The sequence below is a fragment of the Cryptomeria japonica genome, chromosome 10 (genome assembly GCF_030272615.1).
Source record: "Cryptomeria japonica chromosome 10, Sugi_1.0, whole genome shotgun sequence".
NCBI classification, from domain to species: domain Eukaryota; kingdom Viridiplantae; phylum Streptophyta; class Pinopsida; order Cupressales; family Cupressaceae; genus Cryptomeria; species Cryptomeria japonica.
Window position 1 is genome coordinate 593672475 of NC_081414.1, and position 6004 is coordinate 593678478.

A 6004-nucleotide genomic window follows, 5' to 3' on the forward strand; every position below is an offset into this window, starting at 1 on the left:
TTTTGAGTCAACATGAGAGAGACCAAAAGAGATCTCAATGCTTTTCATCATCCTCAAGTAGACAACACTAAGGACAACAAATAGAAGAATGAGAATAACATATAGAAGAAGTAACACAAGAGAGAAGGAGAGAATCTGCTATGCTAATGTAACTAGTCTAGCACGTCATCTACCCCCCGATCTTGCTGATCAATGTTTCGGGAAGGTAGGGAACATGCTAGAGGAGGAACATCCAACACAGTAGATGGAGCTATCACAAGATCCAAACAAGGGCTATGTTCATATCCCAAGCCACACTGTTCTTGTCTAGGAGCTAGGATAAGTGCTTTAGAAAATTCGTTAGATAAATGGTTATCAATATCAACAAGTTCATATTCACTATCAGAAGCAAGAGAAGTAACATTTTCATCATGAATAACATTTTCATCTATATCATCATCAAGATTTATAAAAATAGGATCTTTAACTCGTACAGGATCAAGACCATCATGCATCTTATGTTTAGGAGATTTTGGAGAAAATGGAATAATGCTTGTTGAAGGTGTTTTTGGAGATTGCAAAGTTTGAGAAGTAGCTGCTTGAGCTCTAAGACAACGCTTTCGTCGGTGTTCACGTGCAGAACGATTTCGTCTAGTCTTAGTAGGAAGTGGAGAAGATTGAGGAGGAGGAATGTTCTCATCCTTATCACTTGGGTGTTTAGGTTGTGGTCTCTTAGGCTGGATAATAGGAGAAGAAGAAGGTCTCTTCTCTCTATAAAAAGAAGGAGGAGGAACTGCTCCATACAAAGGAGGAATATTTGGTTTAGGAAGGAGACCTAGTCCATCATGACGAGGAGGTATAGGTCTACTCTTAGAAAGTTTATTAGGCATAGACATAGTCACATCCATAGGGATGGGTTGGGAATCTTCTTGAGGAAAGACATTAGTTTTATCTTTCAAAGGAAGAACTTCCTTCTCAAGAATGATAGGAATATCAAGTTTAGGTGTTCTAGGTTCACTTAGAGATAGGATCATATCTGTTTTCCACTTTTGATAAGATTTGAAAAGATGATCACTTTGCGGAGGAAGAGATTGGAATTGTTTAGGCCAAAAGTAATCAATAGGAACGCTAGAAGTTCTTTCAGCTGGTTTAAAGAGACTATGATTGACAGTAACAATTTCACCATTATGGGGAAATTTCAAACACTTATGAATAGGAGAAGCAATAGCTTTCATGGAAGATAGCCAAGGATAGCCAAGCTTCACACGAAATTGTTCGGATGAAGGAATAATAGCAAAGTTCACATCAAGGGATTTGTTATGGACCTCAATAGGCAATGTAATAGAACCAATTGCAGGAGAAGAAAATGCATCAAATAGTTTCACAATCACATCTGTTTTGTCATAAATTACTTGATTCAATTGCAAAGTAAAATGAAATTCTTCAGTAATAACATTAACCATGCACGAAGGATCAATAAGCACTCCATGGCAAGGTGTATTCTTGACTTTTGCAACTATGTATAAAGGACCATCAGGTGCCCTAATGGTTTCACTGGGATCAAATGTGATGGAAGGTTCTTTAGGGTTTTCTTGCTGCTCTACAAAGTTAATCACATTCGGAGTCATAGACACAAGACCATCAGATGAAAGAGAGGAATCATTAGTCTCAATCACATTAGAGGTATGAGAAGGTAATGGATCAGTGAAAATCTAAAGATTTTGATTAGGAGGAGCTTCAGATGTATTGCCTTTATCATTCACTCCAGAAATAGAAATAGTATTATTATCAATCAAATCTTGAATTTTACCCTTTAAAGAAAAACATTTTTCAGTATCATGCCCAGGCTGACGATGAAATTGACAAAAAGCTTTGTTATCAAAATAAGGTGAAGTAATCTTTGCAGGATCAGTTTGCCTTATAGAAGGAAGAGTAAGCACATTTTGTTCCAATAACTTATTCATAATACTATGCAATGATTCATTCAAAGGAGTAAACTTTCTTTCTCTCTTGAAAAACTTAGAAATAGGAGACACACCTGATGCTGCATTCACATTGTTGTTGATGATGTTTTCATTGAATTTGATGGAATCTCTGTTCGGTTTAAACTTTCCAAATGGTTGTTGACTGCTATCACCCTTATCACTCGGAGCCATAGGATGTGATTGTTCCATTTGACTCACAGTCAGTTGATAATTGTGAAGAGTTGGGCACAACTGTTGGAAAGAAGTAAACTCAGAAAATAGGAGTTTGTCTCGAATATCTTTTTGTAAATTAGAAATAAAGATTCTTTGAATATCATTGTCAGGCACTGGAAAAGAAATTTGAGCATACAAATGCTTATATCTACCAATGAAATCAGTCACTTTTTCTTTAACACCTTGTTTACAATGCATTAAATCAATCAAAGTAACTTTAGGACTTATATTGTTTTGAAATTGTTGAATGAAAGCATTTGCAAGTTGTTCGAAAGAAGTAATAGAGTAGGAAGGCAACGAGCAATACCATTGTAGGGCTTTATCTCTTAATGTTCTAGTAAATAGTTTTGCAAGCAACCTTTGGTCATAAGCAAAATCAGTACATATTGTTTGAAAAGTCTTAACATGTGTTAGAGGATCACCTTTACCATTATAAAGCTCCAAATGCGGGATTTCAACATGTTTAGGAGGGATAGCTCGAACAATGTCAAGAGAAAGTGGGCTCGCAACATCAAATGTGGGCACACTAAACTTAGATTGATTCATAGAGGCAATTTGTTGCTATAAAGAAGAGACAGTTTGTGCAAGATTGTTAATGGTCACTTCAGTCGAAGAGTTCATATTAGACGTGTTGGATTGTGATGGAGGTGTTATGTTATTGAAAGAAGGTAAAGAGTAAGGTGGTGGGACTCTATGATAATTAGTCATAGGAGATGATTGGATAGGAGGAACACTACAAGGAGGAATGGAATGGTTGAATGAATTGCCCCCTTGCATCATGTTCATTTGTGGAGATGTAATAGGAACACTCATTGAAGGGACGAATGAAGAAATCGGATTGAATGAAGGAAGAGGGTTAATTGAAGAGGAAGGATTGCCCCCATGACTGGTGATCACAGGAGGAATGTCTTGTGTAGAATTAGCCATTATGTTTGATGTAAAGGTAGGTATGCTAGCAATAGAAGTCATCAAAGGAATAGAATGATTGACTTGAGTAGGAGGTTGTGTATAACCCAAATTTTCAGCACAACTCTTCATAGGAATCACATTCGAATCCACAATGTGTGCAATACCATGCAAAATATCAATTCCATTCTTATCACTTTGAAGCATACATTTTAGACCCTCAATTAAAGGAAGAGCTTGACTATCAAGGTATTCTTGAGACATCCATTGTCGAAAATCGTCAAATTGGTTATCCAATTTCGAAAGTTGTTCTTCAGAAACCTCATGGAGAGCTTCTTCATCATTAAGAGGATTAGAGGAATTACCCATGTCCTCGTTAAAAAGGCTATTCAAATTAGGTTCCATCTCCTCAGTAGTTAAACCTCGGAAAGACTTAATTCTACAGCTTCGTCTAACGGGAATAGTGTAAGTCGGGCTTATTGTTGTAAAACTCATGCACTAGAGAGAGAGAGAAAGTTTTGAATTTAGAGGTAGCAATTTTCAGTAAAATCAGCCAATCTTCTGGATTTAAGCTATTAAATACAATCAGGACAATCTCCCAAAATTTCAGAAAAAATGTCAGGGACCGTGGCGCTTCGGAGTGCACATGGTCCCAGCAACTTTTTTCGAAATTCGCAGGGATGAAAGTTATGATGATTTTAGAGATAATCTGAAAAAATTGAGTGATTTTACGATCTGTAGATAGGCCAAATTAAAGTTGCAATCTCAAAATTGAACCCTACCAAGATTGTCGAAAAATGCAAAAATTTGAATTTTGAAAAAGAGAGGGAAACTGAAATTTTGAATGTTATGATTTTAGAGGGAATGTCAAGAGCAATGCAAATTTTGAAATTTAAAAATTGACTCAATTTCAAGCAAAATTCAATTTTGAAAGAAGAAATCAAAGTTGTTGTAATTAAGCACTTAATTTCAAAAGTCACAAATTGTAAGAATTTGAATAAAGCACTGAAATTTCGAATGAATGATAACACACTTTTCAGATTTAGGACAGTAAGAAACACAATTTTGACACAAATTTCAATTTCGATGATTTTTGAATGATTAGAAGCCTTAATCCAAGCAATCACAAGACCAACTTTGACTGTAATTTTGAAAGTGTTAGATTTGATAAAATCAGCCAAAATTCTGGATTTTAGCAGGAAAATACAGTAAGATCTCGCTCTCGAAATTTCGGAAAAAATGTCGGGGACGATGGCGCTCGGAGTGCACACGGTCCTCGCAAATTTTTTCCAAATTTTCAGGGATGAAAGATATTGTGATTTTATTGCGGAATCCAAAGTTACAGCCGATTTGGAAATATTTTGATCAGTGAAATTGTCGGACAAAGGTTGAATCAAGAGGGTTTCAAAAATTAGGGTTTTAACACTTAACCACTTAATTTTAAAAATTAAAGCATAGATATGAATTGATAATTTGTAATAGAAGGGTAGATCTGAAACAAGCATTAACATTTAGACATTTCACAAGCTTAATTACTAAAAAGAGAATTTAGGGTTTTTATGCAATTAATCTCTAAAATTTTACAAAAGATCAACATGGAAATGTAATCAAGGAATCCAATTTTCAGATCTAACCATGAATAATCAGAAAGGATGTTCACATCGGGTTCACCAAAATGTAAAGCGGAAAATTGTGATCGAACCCTAGTTGCTCTCCCCTCTTCCAACTCCAAGGAGAGAGAAGGGAGATTCACTAGGGTTGATGGTTTTCACTTAAGGGAGAGACTTTACATTCAAAAGAGGGGTTGAAACCCACAAGATCCAATCCCACACAATGCAAGATTGGATGCTAAATGTGTTTCAAGGGTTAAGAAAGCAAGGCTACCCTCTTTTGTAAAGAATGTTGATAGAAGAATTAAGCTAGGAATGCATAGAAAGTGAGAAAGATTCACTTATAAACTGAGATAGGGATACAGTATGAAGCTACGGACCTGGAATTAGTAGTAAAATGTCGATACGGCGCTGTCCTGCAAATTTGAGTGAAAGTTGCCAGGACGATGGCACTCGGTGCCACGGTCCTCCGAAAAATCTACGAAACGAAGGGGGATCTGTTCGTCTCTGCACAAGGATTCCAGATCTTCAATTTCAGTTGCGTACCTGCAACCTACACACAGAAAAGCGAAGACGATTGGGGGGTTAGGGATTAGGGGTTTGCCTTTAGGTCAAACCCCAGTTTTGGAATTAACCAAGAAATGAGCAATGCTGTAAATGTAAATGCCTGTAATGTAAAACAAGTACTAATACCTTGTTGTAAGGATGTTTGTATCCTTATGTGCGAAGGTATAGATGTTGTATGTTGTATGTTGTAGTAGTATGTAGTAAGTGATCTCCTCTTCAATGGTTGAATCCTTGTCTTGAATGCAACACTTAGCCTTGAATGGAGACTTGAAATGATCAATTGCTTGAAGGAATGCTTGAATGCTTGAATGCTTGAGTATAATTTCCACGCTTTTTCCATCATATCAAATGAAAGAGGAAAATGTAGTTTATATACTTGTCAATTAGGGCTGATAGACTGATTTTCCCGACCTTAGGCCGACCAAGAAAGACAATTTCCAATTTGCAAACTAAAAAGACCCGAAGTCCCATAGGAGACCGGGCCCAAAATAGGGCCAGGGACCAGGGCGCTAGGCGCCATGGTCCTAGGGGACCAGGGCACTGGGTGCCCTGGTCCTGAAGGACCAGGGCGCTAGGCGCTCTGGTCCCACCTCCCGGGACAGCAGGGTGCAAAGGAGGTTCAGGCCAGGGTGCTTGAAAATGCAGTTTTTGGTGTCATGAGAAAGTTTCGGGGTCTCCATTCAGGTTCCGTGTTGCGTCGCCATCGTGAAGACCGAAATGCAGTCAAAATTGCAAGTGTCACAA